Below are 19,533 nucleotides of genomic sequence, written 5' to 3' on the forward strand. Positions count from 1 at the left end.
AGAGAAACTGCAACCAATGTTCGCTAGACTGATTCCCAGGAAGGCAGACTGATGTATGACGAAAAATTGGGTCAGTTATGCCTATATTCACTGTAGTTTAGAAGAATGAGATGGAATCTTATAGAAACCTATAAAATGTCAACAAAAGCAGACAGATTAGATACAGGGAGGATGTTCCTAATGGCTGGCGAATCCAGCATCAGGGTCACAGCCTCAGGGTGTGTCAGTTAAAACTGAGATCAGGAGAAACACCTTCACCCAGGGGGAGGTGACCCTGGGGAGTTCTCTACCACAGAAGCAGTGGAGGCCAAGTCATTAGTATTTTCATGAAGGAGATAGATATATTTCTTAATGCTGAAGGGATTGAGGGGATATTGGAGTGGGCAGGAACAGGATACCAAAGTGGATGGTCAGCCATGATCGTATTGGTAGAGCAGACTCGAAAGCTTGAAGGACCTACTTCTATTTGTTGTGTCTCATTGAACCCTCATTCCTGGGTACCTATTAGCCACAGCCTCAGCTCTGGTAACCCTTTACAGACATACCCTCACCCCCTCACCCTCTGTTATCTGTAACATTCACACCCTCATCCATGGGCTCCTGTTACAGTCACACACAAACACACAGTTAACTATTACAGTAACCCCCCTCAACTTGTAACCAATTGTAGGAAATACTCCTCATCTACAGTTATTCATTACAGTAACTCACTCACCCTCAGTTACTCTTTACAGTAACCCCCATCTTACCCAGTTACTGTTACAGCTACACCCTTATTGCTTGTTACACATTAGTCACCCCCTTAACCTGGTTATCCATTACAGCCACATCTTCGACTCCAGTTGCCTATTATGGTAACCCCCTCCCCTCTGGTGACCCTTTGCATAACTCCCTGATGACCACTTATCAATAACAGTAGCACCCTCAAACTCCCAGCCATCCATTACAGTCACCCATTCACCCCCCCAGTTGTACATTGTAGTAAGACCGTCATTCCTGATTGCCCATTGTAGTAGCTTCCTCACACCCATTACCCATAGCAGTAGTACCCTCACATCCACTTATCTATTACAGACACTCCTAACCCCAGTTGCCCAATACAATTGCCGTTCCCCCACACCTTACCCCAGTTACATATTTCAAACACCGACTCATCCTTGGTTACCCATTGCAATGGCCCACCAACCACCAGTTACCTATTGCTATTACTCCCACACATCTTGTGTGAGACTGGCCTCTCAACCTATCAGACCATGAATGTAATTTCCAAATGGGATTTGCACCACACTAACTTAACTTCAAGTCAGCCTCAGCTTGAATTCTATTTCTGTGCTAAGGTCAATCCTGTTCTGCTGTTGGTGCCGACATCCATCAAACAAAGTGGATCTCATCATTGGGACTGTTAAAACCCAGGCTTCTTAACAAAGCTTACTTTGTAGTTATTTTGTTACTTGTATCAATAAGGAGATAGCAAGAACAGCTCTAAACATCAGGAAACCAGAGCCCTGCTAATATTTTCAGTCTTCACTGAACAGGAAGACAATAAAGTAACAGAGTGAATGAAGCGAGGAACTTAATAGATAAAATATGTAAAAGAATGGGTAATGGAAAAAAATCATAAGACTAAAGTCAGATAAATCTCCCAGATCTGATTGATTCCACTCTAGGATATTAATAAGAAACAAGGAAATTACATGTACTTAGTCATGATCCTTCTAACATTTCTTCCTAATGGAATGTTGGCAATGCCAACTCATTACTTAAGGGGGGAAGAAATAACAAGCAATTGTAGTCTGTTGGTCTAACTTCTGTTGTGGGAGAATTACTGGAGTCTTATTAAGGACATGAGTGACTGAGTAATTGGAAAATGTGTACTGATCTGTGAGAGCTTGGAAGCTAAGTACAGCTTAGTATTTTGAGGAGGCAATGAACATCATAGATAAGGCAATGTCCCTGGATGTCATACAGCATAAAAACAGACCCTTCAGCCTGCCGAGTCCATGCTGACCTTCACTCATCTATTAACCCTAATCCCATTTTATTCTTCCCACATTCCCATCAACTCTTCCCAGATTCTACCACTCAGCTACACATTAGGGTAAATTTACAGTGACCAATTAATCTCCTAACCCACTTGATTTTAGGATGTGGAAGGAAACTGGAGGACCCAGAGGAAACTCCACACAATTGCAAGAAGAACATGCAAAATTCACACAGTTACCGATGTCAGGATTGAACCCAGGTCACTGGAGCTGGAGACAGCAGCATTACTAGCTGCACCTCTCTGCCGCCTGTTATTTATGTGTATTTACAGAAGGCACTCAGTAAGTTTGCACATTAGAGACTTTTAACAAATATCAGAGCATGTCAGAGAATCTGAAATGAAGGGCGATTACATCATCTCTGAAAATGGTGATGCATTCCAGCGCATGCTCTATTCCTCCTGCCCCTCCCCAACAAACCACCACTTTCCCCTCTCACCCTCCACACTGCCACTTCTATGTAACTGAAATCTCCATCTCAGGTCATCTTGCTCTCTGAGTTCACTGCCCTCACATTCAGCTTTAAACTCTCCCTCCAAATGAGTTACCTAACACTTCATTCTCAGCCACCTTGACATCCTGTGTGGCCAGGCTATTCTTATCTCAGCCATAGACTGGACTACTCTAATAACCTCCTTCTATTGATCACCACCATATCATATTCATAACACCCTCACCACATCCCACCCACTTTCCCCTGCTTCAGAAAAAGTCCTTCACATACCTGCATTTTCAATATATTAACTGCACAATGGCTCCCTTGATTACATTTCTGTGGCAATGAGTCTGTAAAACCTCACCTCCAACTTTGATGTCCTTACCCTCCTCCTCCTCCCCCCCCCCCCAAAACCCCTTACTGTCTCTTGTCCTGGCTACTGCACTTTGCACAGATCTCATCACAGTACTCCTAAGAGCAAACAAAGCAGACTAGAAAGGCAAACCTTTGGTTTAGCTGCTGACTTGAACACACACAATACCATCATTTGGTATAATGTACCAAATCTGCTGATTATCCCAGGATGGTCCAGGAACGCAATAGTAACCCTTGTCTTTTTTTCTCCAAGGCAGACAATCTTCTTAGGCAAGATTCATGGTCCCAACATGTATGAGGAGCAAATGGACTTCTCAGTCATTAAGATTTACACTATCTGATCAGCTGCTTGTTCTACTCCCCTCCCTTTTCCTACCTCAGCCCTGGCCCCAATCTCTCAACTTTCTTCACTTTCTCCCCTACCTGCCACCATAATTCCATGCTGTCCTTGATACCCACCTCCTGCTCCTTCCAATCTCTCCACATTAAATTGTAAAGCATCCAACTACAGCTTCCCTACCCCCCCTCCCTCCCCCCCCCCGGCAACTTCCACCTCAACCAGTATTGTTATTGGTCCTCACTTCAAGTATTTACAACTTTCTTTCAAATTAACTATCATCATCACTGTCCTCAAGTTGACCCTACTATCTATGTAAACTAACGACCAGTCCAGGGCAGTTTCCCAAATTCATAGTCGTCTTTCTCAGAAATTCATTTTTGAATCTATCCTGTTTGATTTTCAGGCCTCCACAGTATTACAAAGGCTTTCACCAAAGTTGCTAAGGATTTTCTGAAGGATTGCTGCAAAGATCGGAACAATTCTTTGTCACTGCTAACCACAACATCCTCTCAGAATATAGCTCATGCATTGTTGACTGGTTGTGGTTTTGCTTGCCTGGTTCCATTTTTATCTATCCAATTATAGAGAAGAAAAATCACCAGGACAGCTCGTAGCTGATGTTTGGAACTATTGACTGTGGTCACATGATGTTTTTATTTCAAAAATAAACTTTATTCATAATAAAAAATACAAGAGAAGAAACAGTGCAAAAAATTTTTTAAAAAGAAAAACAAACATAGCAAGCACCTATAGGCCACTCCTATAGCCCCCCGGGGTGATACGCTCATTGTTCGAGGAGCTTCCCCACCCAACTCTGCCCCTCCATATGCGGTAGTGGAAGGAGCTTATACTGTGGTCCTTCCCCATACAGACTTTGGTTGCACTGAGCTTCAGCGCATCCCTCAGCACGTTCTCCTGCAACCTGGATTGTGCCAGTCAGCAGCATTCCCTTACAGCCATCTTGCTGTGCTGGAAGACCAAGAAGTTTCGGGCAAACCAAAGAAGACTTTTCACCGAGTTGATGACCTTCCAGCAGCACTTGTTGTCTGTCCCTGGGAACAGCCCGTAGATCAGAGTGTCCTCTGTTACACAGCTACTGGGAATGAACCAGGACACAGACCCTTGCATCCTTCTCCATACTCTCTTTGCAAACCCACAGTCTCTTCCCCACTGCAGCCGTCCCAAGGGTGCAGGCATTTCCGATGCTATGTCGTCTGTACAGGAAGGATCTGACTGTGAGGGCCCCTTTCACCACCAGCCAAGCGAGGTCTTGGTACTTGTTGGTGAGCTCTGGCGATGAGGCGTTCTGCATATGGTTTGGACAATTTGCTCAGGGAACCACCTACCATACCCATAGAACCCCTGGTCAAAGGTGTTTACTTGGGAGTACTATTCCACAAAGGACAGGTAGTGTGACAACGTCCAGCTGACTGGGATGTTGCGTGGTAACGGGGCCCATTATTCAGTCCAATGATAACCAACAACATGGCATCAGCTTCCACATGTACGCTGGTGACATTGAGCTCTACCTCTAAGTGCCTCTGTTGACTTCTCCAGTGTCAAACTGTTTATCCTATGTCCAGCACTAGATAAACAGAAATTTCCTCTGACTGAATACTGGGAAGAGTTAAGACATCACTTCAGTTCCTAACACCAACTCCATTTCCTGGAGTTGTAAATTTGTATATACAGTATATATATGGAGTTTGTCCATTCTCCCCGTGTCTGCGTGGGTTTCCTCCGGGTGCTCCAGTTTCCTTCCACATTCCAAAGACATACGGGTTAGGAAGTTGTGGGCATGCTATGTTGGTGCCGGAAGCGTGGCGACACTTGCGGGCTGCCCCAGAACACTCTACGTAAATATGTATTTCACTGTGTGTTTCGATGTACATGCGACGAATAAAGATATCTTATGTAAATAAGTTTTGCATTTCTTGCATAATGACATGATGGTACATGTGACAAAAGGCCATGTGCTAGTTGTTGTCATCTTTAATGAAGAGTTATTACATGTTCTGAAGCTCCAGGTGAATCCTGGAGTTTATTCAATGTGGTATTCACCATTTCTCAATAATCGCTTATAGACCATCTCCCAGTACACTACACCTTGCAGCCAACTTCATTCCTATCCTAGGTTGTTTATAATTCCAGAATCCTGGAATCATACAGCATGTTTACAGGTCCTTCAGTGCACCAAGCCCACGCTGACCATCAAGCATCCATCTACACTAATCCAACACTAATCCCATTTCTTTCTCCCTACAAAGCCATCAGCTCTCCCATACTATCATCACCTACTTACTAGGGGTGATTTACAATGACCAGTTAATTTACCAATCTGCATGCTTTGGGATGTGGGGGAGGAAACTGGAGAATATGGGTGAAACCCAACACTGTTACAGGGAGAATGCACAAACTCCACACAGACTTGGCAAAAGAATTTGCAGTTGAGATTCTGGATGGGCTAAAAATGAATAAAGAGGAGGCACTTGAATGCCTAACTGAATCCAAGTCACCTTGTTCAAATGGGATGTATCCTAGGTTACTGAGGGAAATAAGAAAGGAAATTAAAGGGCCCTGGCCATACTCATCTATACATCCACAGATTCATGGGTGATGCCCGAGGACTGGAAATTATAAATGTTCAACAAAGGGATATGAAGATAAATACCGTAACTATAGAGAAGTCAGTTTAACCTGTGTAGTGGGGAATGTTTTGATAATGGAACCTGGAGCAACAAACAATCTGATGGAGGAACATAGCAGGTCAAGCAGCATCAATGGGAAGAAAAGAATTGTCAACCTTTTGGGATGAAACCCTGCATCAGGACTAAGAGTGAAGAGGGGAGATAGTCAGTATATGGGGGGGGGGAGTGGTGAGACATGGGCCAGAGGTGATTTGGTAGGCTGAGGAAGGGTGTAGGATGACATGCAGATCGAGCCATGTCTGATGAAATTGATTGTATTCCTCTTGAAATAACAGGGTTGATGAGAGAAATGTGGTTGATGTGGTGTATATGGATAAGGTGTCGCATCATAAGATTATCATCAAGATTGAAGACTATGGAATAAAAGGGCTCTGCCAGGATGAATATATAGGAAATTGCTAAATAACAGGAAACAGAGAGTAATAGGGAATGGTTGTTTTTCTGTAAGTATACATTTCTTGGGGTCAGAACAAGGGTACTGCTTTTTTAAAGTATGAATTAATGACTTGGACTTGAGTGCAAGCACTCAATTTCCAGATGATATAAAACTTTGGAAGGGCAGTGAACTGTAAGGGGGATAGTAATAGACATCAAGGTGACATGGTTATGCTGGTGGTAATAGGTGGCAGAAGAAACAATGTTGACAATTGCAAAGCATTACATGTTGGATAGAAAAAATGAGAAGAAACACACAGATGAGTTTCAAGCAGAGGGGAATTGATTTTTTTTAACTATTATCATTTTGTAGAATTAAGTAAAACACAGCTCTAGGTATAAATTCACTTTCAGTTTGCCTCCTCTAAGCCAAGTACACACAACTTTCTCCATCTTGGACTACACATTGTCCTCCCTCACCCTGGACAGATTTTCTGTTGTATCAATACACATTGGATAGTGAATCAAAGAAAATTATCTAGGCTGAAGGCAGAAGCATTTCATTAATGACATAATGATTTGCTGATTGACTAATACTGTGCTTTTATAGCAGTTACCATGATATGCGATGGTCTATTATCAGGTAGTTGATTAAAGCTCCAAATGTTAGGTAAAAAAATGCTACATTTAATATTCATAAATAAAGCAATTTGACAAATTCTACTTATCAGTACTGGCTGACCCAAATTTACACAGGATAAACCACAGTTCTTAACTTTTTTCCTACTGGGTTCTTTCAGTCTGTTACAAAAGACATCAGTAGGGATGTGTACCATGAGATGGTCAAATTAATGGGGTCTACTTATATTCAGTTACTCTTTGATGGATAGTGATGTACATGGAAAAGAAGAAATAACACAGGTTCAAAATCTTACATTTATATTTGAAGCAACATAGAATTTATTTTTGTGCAACATTACTTTTTCCAACATCTTATCTGATTTTTAAAGTATGCAATTGGACTTTAAAGGATCAATAAGATTTCTGTTCATGTGTACTCGATAGCAAGCAGTTGCAGACAGCACTTTGTGTCACTGTTTACAATCCAACTTTCTCAAACTGAATCTAGAATTATCTGTCATTTTGTGACATTTTCCCACCTTCTAAATTACTATGCCCTGCAATTTATGTGTCAAAGGGTGGGACTGGCTGCTTGCCAAGAACATCAAATCACTCCTCCATATCTCATTTAGTTAGAAGTGTCTGTTTTCCACATAAATGGGAGTGAAATTCACAGACTCTCTGCCCCGAAAATCAGTGGATACTGGAGGTCAGTTAAAAGGTTTTCTATTTTATATATGTCATTATGACATTAAAAAGGCCATTCGGCCCATTGAATATATACCAGCTCTCGGAGCAATCCCATCAGTCCCATTCCCCCACTTACTCTCTCTCATATGAATATCAACGCCCCCTGATTTTCTTACCACCCAGCTTCACTTGGAGTAATTTACAGCACCCTATTAACCTACCAACCAGTATATCTTTGGGATGTGGGAGGAAACCAGGGCACCTGGGAGAGCAGTCACAGGGAGAACGTGCAAACCCCACACAAACAGCAACAGAGGTTAGGATTGAACTCAAGTCACTGGAGCTGTGTGTCAACATTGCTAAACTGCTGCATCAGTCTACCCATGCATCTCACCCCTCCCCAACCATTCAAGACTAGGAGAACAAATGAGCAAAGGCAGATAAACAGAGTTGACGTACAGATCAGTAGTGAGTGCTCTAAATGCTGAAAATGGACTAGGGGTTGAATTCTGTAATAAATCTTCTAAGAATCCAGAATCCAGACACCATCCAATGTGTGAAAGTCAAAATAGTTTTAAAGTACAAATGATTCATAAAATTTCCTCAGTAGTTGAGGCCATCTTTGAAAATAAATGTGAAGACCTTATGGTTAGAATAAAAAATAAACAACTTTTACTTTGGACTCTAATTAATCATTTTCTTCAGTAAGGGCAATGGCAACAGTGTTATTTTAACCATCTGGAATAATACCCATTTCTGTTTTTTGGATGAACTTGTTTGGAACAGTTGTTTATTCATTGCATTCATCTAGCCGAATTCCTTCCCAAACTGAGTTCATACAGCATAATTTCTTCTTTTGGTCACGTATGTAACCCCGAGTAATAAAAAAATACAGTGAGCATTGTAAATAATTTACAATTAGAATAATTTTCATTCGTCAATCTGTGAAAACAGCAATAAAAGTACAAATTCTAGATTTTTTCCAGGCTATTTATTTATTTTGTAGCTAATATTCCAAATTCTGTGTCTTCATTGTGATGAACATTTTCCTCTAAATCGCTACTTTGCTCGGCTCAACATTCCCTCCATTCTTTACCTCCCTTCCCCCACATCAATTCCTGATGACCTATGTATTTTCTCATTGCCTCTCTAATAACTTTAATTCATTTATTATTTCTTTTCATTTTCTTTCGCTCCCTTGGATTTGTTAGACTGCCTTTCCAACATCCTTTGCTAGATAAGCAGAAATTCCCTGCAAATAAATATTGGGAAGACTAAAACAATTATCCTGACTCCTAGCCACAAACTTTATTTGCTGGCCACAGTCTCCATCCCTATTCCCAGCCACTTTCTGAAACAATGTAGCATGTTATCTGTGAACCAGTGGTTCACATTCTACCCGGGAGTCAAAAGATTCTGAGTTCAAGTCCTAAGCCAGAGGCTGGAGCACAGCGATCCACACACACTACTCTGGTACAGTACCGAAGGAGTATCAAGAGGAAATATTAAACAGAGGCTCATCTTTCACATTGCACATTAAACTGATGTTTTGTCTGCTCTCCTACGCGGATGTATAATGTTCCATAGAACTATTTTGATGAAGGAGTTATCCACAGTGTCCTGACTAAATGTTTATCCTTCAATCAACACCTCTAACAAAGATTATCTGGTCATAATCGGAGTGCAGTTATGGCAAATTACCTTGTGAAAATTGACTGCTGCCTTTCCCAACATTGCCATAGTGACAATAGTGGCTGAAAAATATTTAGGGACAAGAAAGGTTTGCATTAACAAAATACATTCCTATGGTGAGCTATTTGATTGTGCATTCACCCTCTGACCCCATATCTTCTCCATCTCCAGAAACACATACTTCCACCTTTGCAACATTACCTCTCTGCTGCTGATACCCTCACTCCTTCTCTTCTTACCTGGAGACTCAACTATTCCATCACCTTGGCCAATCTCATACCTATCACTCTCCATAAACCCGAGCTCCTTCGGAACGTGGGTGTCCTTGTTCTAATGTGTCTCAAATCCTGGTCACTGAATACTCCAGCTCAGGTGCCCATACTTGATGAGTTGCCAGACTGGCAATTGATTGATTCAAAAATACTCATCTATTCTCAATGTTGCTTCACTCTCCCAGATTTAGTAACCTCCTCCAGGTCTGCAGCCCTACATTTCTGCATTGCTAAATCTAGTTACTTGAACATTCAGGATTTGAATCACTGATGGCTCTTGGTTCTGGATTTCCCCCCCTTATACTCTCAACAACTTCTTTTTACTCAAACCTTCCTTAAATCTTGCAGTTCATTTAAATATCCTTTGCTTTACCTGCTCAATTACCTTCCTAAATGACACAGTGACAAACTACCTTTGATGCTTGTGCCTGTGAATCACCTCTGAATGGTTATAGCACATAAAGCAATGGTTATAGCAAGCTGCTAATAACATAAAGATATAAAAATGGGCAGCATATGTGGAGAAGGGAATCAGAGTTAACATTGCTTCTAACAAGAGGTCACCAATCTGAAATGCTAACTGGTTCTCTGACCCACTGAGGGTTTACAACATTATCATTTTTTATTTCAGATTTCTAGAATCTGCAGTTTTTGTTGCTTTATGATTAATATGCAGAACTTCAAGCAATTTCCCATTCTTTAAATGAACAAGGGCAGGCGGTGCATTGGTACTTCCTCTGCATCAGTTGTTCCCAGCATTGCCCCTAACTATGTTCAAGTTTCTGTTCATCTTTCACTTTGCATCCCAGAGCATACCCCTTCCATTTTCTTCACAGATTCGGGGCTAACCTACTGCAACCTTCAACCACATCCTGTACCACAAACTGGCAACGTGTGGATTAATAGCCTCAACTCCCCTCCTGCCCTACTGCCCACCCAACACACAAATTGCTGGAGGAACTCAACGGGTCAGGCAGCATCTATGGAGGGAAATGGTCAGTTGATGTTTCGGGTCATGACCCTTCATCTGGACAAACACAAAGCAACAGTGAGTGACCTCCCCCAGAGCAGAAATGGCTGGAAGGGAGGGTGCCTAGGCCACTGGGCATAAATAACCCAAAGGCCAGTTACAAAGCAGCACTGTTATTGCCAGGCAGTAAGTTCATTCTTGGTGCTACATTTATAAATTCCTCCACATTCTGATTGGGGAGAACTCTAAGAAGGGTTAGTCTCGACCTTGCTGCCCTGACTGTCGCTAGCCCTCTCTAATGGGGCCTGAGGGGGTCTTCACAAGAACTGCAAGTCACTGTAACCTCACCAGTTTAATTAATGTTTACTGGAAACCCAGACAGAGTTCTGTCATTTTCTGATTACGGCTGTGTTTTTTGTTTTATCTAGTAAAGATTTAGAAGAAAATTAAATAAAGCATACCCAGTCTACATCACATATTAAGCTCTGATCCACCTTTCAACAGATTTAGTTCCTGCTGTTACTTAGCCTTGAGTTGCACACTCTTAGAGAAATAAATAATTGCATATTTTAGAGAAACAAATAGTTTTTTCTTCATTGTTTATAATTTGCACTGAGAAGGGTGAAAAGGGGGGCCCAAAAAGGTTAAGTCTCTCTTCTGGGAAGTGGGAATCTTTTTAGGAACACAGTGAATGCAAAGTGCAAGATCTTTCTTTGCATTTTCAAAAAATGTGCTCACCCATTCAATAAACCTAATCCAGTTGATTTTCAAAATGTAAACCCTTGAATACTAAAGTTAACAAATCAATATATTTATATAATAACATTAATAATTTGGCACAGCATTCTATTTTGCTTCATTAAAAAGTCCCATTGTAGCCCCTGGCAATGGGAAATCCACCCAGGAATATTGAAAAAAATTATTGTCAGTAGGTGCTTGTGGCTCTTTGATTGGTACTTAAAACTGTGAGATATGTGCTGCAATGTTACTGAGGCCTCAAAAATGTACATCTGTCTATGAAGTCAGCTGTTTGTAGGCATGCAACACTATTAAGGTTCCACTTGGTGGCAATGCACAAAAAAGGCCAATATTAAAATATCCATATCTGCATCAGAGAGCAGACTTTACATACAAACCTCCCTGCACTGAGGCATTTCCTTAATGTTAGCTCTGAATGCACAATTGAAAAAAAGGAATCCTGGTGAGTGGAGCCGAGCCATTGGCACAAAGTGCTTGCAAAATATTTGTTGACCCTTTCAAGCTAAGTTTTGCACACTCCGTTACAGTTGAATAATGAGCAGATAGTTACAGCTATCTTTTGGAGAAATGTTTCAAACTATGAGAGCTGCAGAAAGTGAATCAAGTCAATTTACTTTTCTTAGCAATGAGGTCATTTCAAAAGGTTTTAGATTTAAGGTAATAGATTGAAGAATTAGAGGGTTTAAAAGGAAAATATTTTCATCCGGACAGTAGCGAGTGCCTAGAATTCACAACCTGAAAGGGTGGAGGAGGCAGAAACCCTCAATGCATTTAAAAATTAATCTTTAGTGAGAATGGTGTGCTATAATCTATAAGGCTACAGACCAAGACCTGGGAAATGGGTAGAGACCCAATGGCTGACTTTCATTTTATTTAGCCCATTTACTATGATGTCCCCTCAACATTCCCATCTTTGGTGCCTGCAGCCTGGGTATTTCATTTTTTTCTTGAACTCCAATGTAAAAAAATTACCTTAAATGGGTCATAGCTAGTTTTAGAGCAACATTAACCAGCAATTCTACATTATAAGCCCTAATAGAAGGTTAGGTAAGTGACTTGGTTCTCAAATGCTTGCTAGGAAGTATGTGGTAAATGCACACAAAACACTAATAGGCATGTGCAAAATATCAGATCCAGTGAGAATGAGCAACTGAAGGAAACAAATACAGTAAAACTCTGATAATCTGGCAGCGAGCCAGACAGATTCTGATAGATTTAACTCCTATTAATATACAAACAGACTTTTAATTCACCTTTATTTAGATGTTACATTGCAGTATGACATTTTTTCCAGTTAATCTGGTGAGTTTAAAGGCAGTGCAGGAAAGGGGCCCTGGTGAATTTAAAAGCAGCATGGGAATGGGCCCCCCCCCCACCGAGGTTAAAGTGAGTGTGGACCAGGGGCCCTAGTGAGTCACATGCCAAACCAATGGGATTTCCAAACAATGGAATAGTGGATTATCAGAGTTTTACTGTAGTTCAAAAGTAATACAAAAGAAGCTGGTGAGACTAAAAGCCAATGTAGTCAAAGGATTCTACAATTAACATCTGAGAGTTTTGAAACAGGCGCTATGTTATGAATATTCTGGTTATTTTCTTTCAAAAGTCTATAGATTCTGGAATTGTTCCTGCATATTGGAAGTAGCAGATGTGACCCCACAATTTAAAGGAAGGAGGAAGAGAGAAAACAAGGAAGTACCAACCTATTAGCCTAATCTCAGCATTAGGAAAAGTGCTGAAATCTCTAATTTAAAAAAACAGCATTGTGCAGAGTCAGCATGGATTTATAAAAGGAAAATCCATTCTCCTATATCAGAAGGCATTTCATCAGGCTTTTGATAAGGTCTCATACAGGATATAGGTCAACATTACACATAGAATTGTGGGTAATATTCTGCGATGGATTGGGAATTATCAGACAGAAAGCAAAGTCTGGGAATAAGTGGATCTTTCTCAGCTTTGCCGGCTATGAATAGAGGGTTACCACAGGAATTGATGCTTGGGCCCCAACTATTCACAATCTATTTTGAAGGTTTGATTAACGGGACCGAATGTCATGTTTTCAAGTTTGCTAAAGGCAAAACTACCTGGGATTCTGAATAGGGAAGAGGATGTAAAGAGGAGTACAGACAAGCTGAGTGAATAGATGACAACATGGCGAATGAAATACAATCTGGAAAATGTGGAGTTATCCACTTAGTGGCACAAAGCAGAAAAGCAAGAGTTTTATTCTTTAAATGGTGATTGATTAGGCAATGTTGGTGTTCAAAGAGACCAAAATGTCCTTGCACACAAGAAAGCCAACATACAGGTGTAGAAAGTGAAAAGCAAGTGGTATGTTTGCCTTTATTACAGGAGGACTTAAGTATAGGAATAGAGATGCCTAAACACAATATTACAAGGCCTTGATGAGACTGCATGTGCAATATAGTGTATGGTTTTGATCTCCTTACTTGAAAGAGGATATACTTGTCATGGGGCTGAGCAGTGAAGATTCACTAGATTGGTTCCAGGGATGGAGGTTTTACCATATGAGAAGACATTGAGTATACTCGGCCCGTATTTAGGATTTAGAAAAGTGAAAGAAGACCTTATTGAAACTTACAAAATCCTTAAAGGTTCAACGGGCTGTATGCAAAGATTTTTCCCATGGCTAAGGAGTCTAGAACCAGGAATCACAATGTCAGAATATTAGGTAGGGCATTTAAGACTAAGCTGAGGAGAAACTTGTTCATGCAGAGGGCAGGCAATTCTCTACCCTCTGTGGAGGTTCAGTCATTGATGAATTCAAAACAGATCAAGAGATTCCTGGATAGCAAGAGATATGGGGATAAGCACAGGAAAGTGGTGTTGAGGTAGAAGGTCAGCTGTGATCTTGATGAATAGTGGAGCAGGCTTGAAGGGTCAGATAACCTACTCCTCCTCCTCCTTCTTGTGTTCTTAGAGTCATACAGTGCAGAAGCAGGCCCTTTGGCCCAACTCGTCCATGCTAAACAAAGTGCCTACCTGAGCTAGTCCCATTTCTCTGCATTTGGCCCATATCCTTCTAAATCTTGCTGCCCATGTACCTGCCTAAGTGCCTTTTAAACATTGTAATTGTTCCCACTTTTACCTCTGGCAGTTCATTCCACATACCCATCACTCTCTGCGTGAAAAACATATGAAAAATAAAAAGGCTAATGAAATGTTCAGCTTTAGTTTCATTGGGCTGAAGAACAAAGCTTCAAGTTTTAGTTAGACTCCATTGCCAGTACTGTGTTATATTCTGTGCAATGCACAGCGGGAAGGGTACATTAACCTTAGAGGGGACTTTGTACCAATTCACCAGGGCTAAGAGGGTTAAACAATGAGACCTGGCTCCATAGATTAGACTTGTGTTTCCTAACATACTGAAGAATTAAGTAATCTAATTGTGTGCTCAACACCAGATAAATCTGAGAATACTTGTAATGGAAAATGAGAGAGCAAAGGCATTCACAGATGATGGAAAAATCTTGCTTTTTCGCACAAATAGCAACATAAATAAAAAAGCTTTCCTTCTCAAATCTTGCTCAAAACAAACTATAAAACCTAAGCCAATAGCATTTTTATTTGAAGAGGGCTACAGAACCAAAGTAGATTGAGTTTCCATTAAAGATCAGCCACGATCAAGTTGGTTGCCAAAATGAGATGCTGAGTGGCCCCTGCCTTATGAACCATGATAAAATGCAGCAGGAAACTAACATCCTTTGTAATGCGTCATATTTTACATTATGATATCAAATTTGTTTGGAACAAGAGATTTCACTTGTTGTGTACAGTGAGCACCTTTCTTAGTCCTTCAGGATGTTGCTTTCTGATAGATGACACTGCAAGGTACTGTAAAGTCCCATTTCTGGACACTGGAGAAGTGGTCTCTGATCCATTTGCCACTTTTAGTCCTGTTGGGATGCATTCCTGGTTTATATTCCACAATTATTTGTGGATCTAGTACAGCAGGTCACCTCCACAGAATCTCCATATTTCACAGCTGGGAAGTTTGTGTTAATCCAAACCTCAAATGCATTCACATTATCTGCCAGAGAAATATATCCATTCAATGTGGGACCTGGTGAGTGTAACTGCCCAAGTTAGCAATACCTATTACCCCATCCCTGTCTCTTTCCATTCAATATCCACTTCAACATGTAAATATTTCTCAGCATAGTTCTCATACTTTAATATTCAAACAAAACAAATATTTTCAATCACAATCAAACTAATTGTTCCATTATGTTCTAAAGTGGGTAGATCTCATCTGATCACCTTTTATAATTTTGTATTGTGGAGGAGACATCCCAAATTAATGGAAGAAGCTATCTGATAGAATATTGGATATTTTCTTCCATTGACACCATCGAGCATCCAATAAAGCACACCACGTCTCTGAGAAGGGGACTGCTGCTTATAGTCACTCAATGTGCTCCCAGCAGGTAAGAGACTTCATCACCATGTGCTCTCTGCCGCACAACCTAGCAATTCAGAGATGACAGTTGCAGCCTGAGGAAGAGCAGCTTGCAACTCTGGAGCCTGAGGAACACAAGATATGGGCTGATGAACAGCAAATCAAGACGAGTAGTGGTTTGAGGAAGGGTAGCAGGGGAAGTACCAGCAGAAAAACATCATCTCCTGACAGAGTGGAGGAGGGTGCCATTGACTGCAGAAGTGATAAAGGACTCCCTGATAGATGCTTTGCATAAGGAGCTTGTTAAACTATCATCCCCATTCAAACTAAGTGACTCTTTCCACATACCAATCCTGAACACCAATGTGCTTCATCAGTGATCAACGGAGAGAGCCCAGGTGACACATAACCATCCCTCGTGTCCTTTTTTGCAGGGTCACAGCACTGATCATAATGTCAACAAATGAGACCCTATTCTATTTATTGAAATGGTTCACTACAATTGTTTTCAGTAACTAACCCTGACATATCTTTTATCTCCACACCAGGAGGAAACAACTGGAGCCACCTTCTGCCAGGCTCTTCCCATGTGGTGGCTCTGGTGGGTCTCCTGGCCCCCAGCACCAGGACCTCACTCCTGGCATTCATCTCATTCAATCTCAGGTCTCTCAATACATCCCCAACAGCTTCTCTCTCCCCCATGGCAACTGCTATTCTTGCTGGCTGACTCCCATGTAAACTTTGTCTTTAAGAGTTGGTGCTCTTTTGATAATAATATGCACCTTTTTTTAAACAAGGCTCGGTGAAAATGTGTAAGATCACAATTTTTTTATCACATATCTTGTGAGGAAATTGAATGGGTGACAGTGATAGAAGCAGCGGCAGCCTAGCGGACTTAACTGAATGAAATTCAAGTTCTAAGAAATTACAGTTTATGGTTTATAGAGATCAAAGGTCAGCAGGAAGAACAATATTTAAACAAAATGTGACAGAACTTTCGATAAGCTTTGCTTTCAATACGCAGCCAAGATAGAGAGTTGGAATAGATCCCAAAATGGCACATGTTCTGTCACTTGCCATTCCTTTGTCCAGTGCACAGCAATGAACCTGGAAATTGTGATTAGTAACCATGAAATGGACAGAATGCTTTCGAATTTATGGCTAACATAACGTGATATATTTACCAAATGTGAAACTGATTTAAGGTCCGTTAGTGAATGGTCCGAGTATTTTGTCAGGTGCCACATGACAGCGCACAACACAGTTATGCACAATCACCAAACAATACAGTGTGAGTCTGTTACATAAATGTATATTGATTATATTTAAAAGCATTTATCCCTCTGTTGCGATGAAAAGTACTGTGAGAAGGAAATATATTAAATTAGTAAAAGTGGCCTGAAATCCAAAATGATCAATTGTCAAAACAAAGCGTGCTTCAGATTTCTATTGTTCTTGAACACTTCACCATCTATTTTTAAAGACTGACTTAGAGCTTCTGGTCTGTGAGGCTGATGAATGTGTGAGGGGTCAATCTTTTGAGAAAATCACGAACAGGAAACACACATAGAACATAGAGCAGTACAGCACAGTAACAGGCCCTTCGACTGCCCATGTCTGTGCCGACCACGATGGCAAGTCAGACCACAACTCACATACTTCCGAATATCTCCATTTCTACTCACACAACGCTGTTAAATATTTGGTACACAACTGAAGAAAATGTTCATGAATAAGTTGCGTGTTGTGCAAAGTGTGTAGGGTTTTATCAGAACAGAGGAACTTCCTGTTTTACATGATATTTCTTATCAGTCAGCTCCCAGGAGTGGACAAAACCCTGCAGTGAATGGATTTGGTTGCCAAGGCTATCAAGTACCCTATCCAGAGCACGCTTTGTTTTGACAATCAATCATTTTAGATTTCAGGCCACTTTTACCTTTTGAATATATTTCCTCTTCACAGTACTTTTCAATGCAACAGATAATTAAATGCTTTTAAATATAATCAAAATATATGTATGTAATAGACTCACACCGTATTATTTTGTGATTGTGCATAACTGTGTTGTGCGCTGCCATGTGGCACCTGACAAAATACTTGGACCATTCACTAATCCCATTTCAGCTGGTAGCCTTCTGTGCCTCGGCGTTTCAAGTGTTCATCTAAACACATTAAATGAGAGCACCCGCCTCCACCACATCCTACGGCCATAAGCTCCAGATTCCTTTGTGTGTGTGAAAAAAAACTCCTCAAATTCCCTCTGAATCTCCTACCGTCACACCTTAAACCCATGACTTAGGGGTAGGGAAAAGTTTCTGACTATGTACCCTATCTATGCCCCTCATAATTTTATATACCTCTATCAGGTTCTGGCTCAGTTTCCTCCTCCCCAAAGAAAACAAACCCAGCCTATCCAATCCCTTCTCCTGGTTCAAAAGCTCCATCTCAGGCATTATCCTGGTGAATCTTCACTACAGCCTCTCCAGTGCAATCATATCCTTCCTTTAATATGGTGACCAGAACTTTACATAGTACTCCAGCTGTGCCAAGGGTCCAGAACCTTGGATGAAAAGAGATATTGTAAGTTTAGTCAAAAAGAAAAAGGAAGCATATGTAAGGTTTAGGAAGCTGAAATCGGACAAGGCCCTTGAGGAATATAAAGGAAGCAGGTAAGTACTTAAGCAATAAATTAAGAGGGCTAAAAGCACCCAACAAATGTCAAATAGTCCTAAAGAGAATCCAAAGGCATTTTATACGTTTATTAGGAGCAAGAGGGTAAGCTAGGGAAAGGGTAGGTCCACTCAAGGACAAAGGAGGGAATTTATGCATGGAGCCAGAGGAAGTGGGTGAGGTTCTTTTTGAATATTTGATCAAGGAGAAGGGCATGGATGATGGTGAGATTAGGGAAACGATATGTTGATTTTAAGAAGGAGGTGGTGTTGGGTGTCTTTAAAAATAGTAAGGTAGGTAAGTTCCCAGGGCCTGATGGGGTTTATCCCAGGATATTAAAGGAAGCAGGGAGAATACTACTGGGGCCTTTTCAGAGGTCTTTGTAACCTCTTTAGCCACAGGCAAAGTGCCAAAGGACTGGAGAATAGGCAACATTGCCCCTTTGTTTTAGAAGGACAACAAAGACAAGCCAGGAAATGACAGGCCAGTGAACCTTGCAGTGTTTGTTGGGACATTATTGAAAAAGATTCTTAAGTCCAGGATTTACTCACATTTGGAAATTACTGACTTATTAGGGATAGTCAGCATGGCTTTGTGCAGGCGAGATCCTGTCTGGCAAATTTGAATGAGTTTTTCAAGGAGATGATAAAAATGATTGTTGATGGTAGGGCAGTGGATGTGTTCTACAAGGACTTTAGTAAAGCATTTGACAGAGCCCTCATGGTAGACTGGTCCAGAAGATGAAGTCACATGGGATCTATGGTGAGTTGGTAAAATGGATAAAAATTAGCTTGGTCATAGAAGACAGGGTTGTGATATAGGGGTGAATTTCTGACCGGAGGTTTGTGACCCGTGGTTTTTTGCAAGAATCAGTGCTTTGACTTCTGTGTTTGTAATACATATTAATGATTTGGATGAAAATATGGGTGATCTGATTAGTAAGTTTGCAGGTGACATGAAAATTGGTGGAATCGAGGATAATGAGGAAGGTTGTCACAGGATACAGCTGGATAAAGATCAGTTGGAAATTTGGTTAGAGAAACGGCAGATGGAGTTTAATCCGGACAAGTGTGAGGTGCTGAATTTTGGGAGGCCAAATGCAAGAGGAAAGTATACAGTGAATGGCAGGACACTTGGGAACATTGATGTACGGAGGGATC

This window comes from Pristis pectinata, chromosome 31 (assembly GCF_009764475.1).
Source record: "Pristis pectinata isolate sPriPec2 chromosome 31, sPriPec2.1.pri, whole genome shotgun sequence".
NCBI lineage: Eukaryota > Metazoa > Chordata > Chondrichthyes > Rhinopristiformes > Pristidae > Pristis > Pristis pectinata.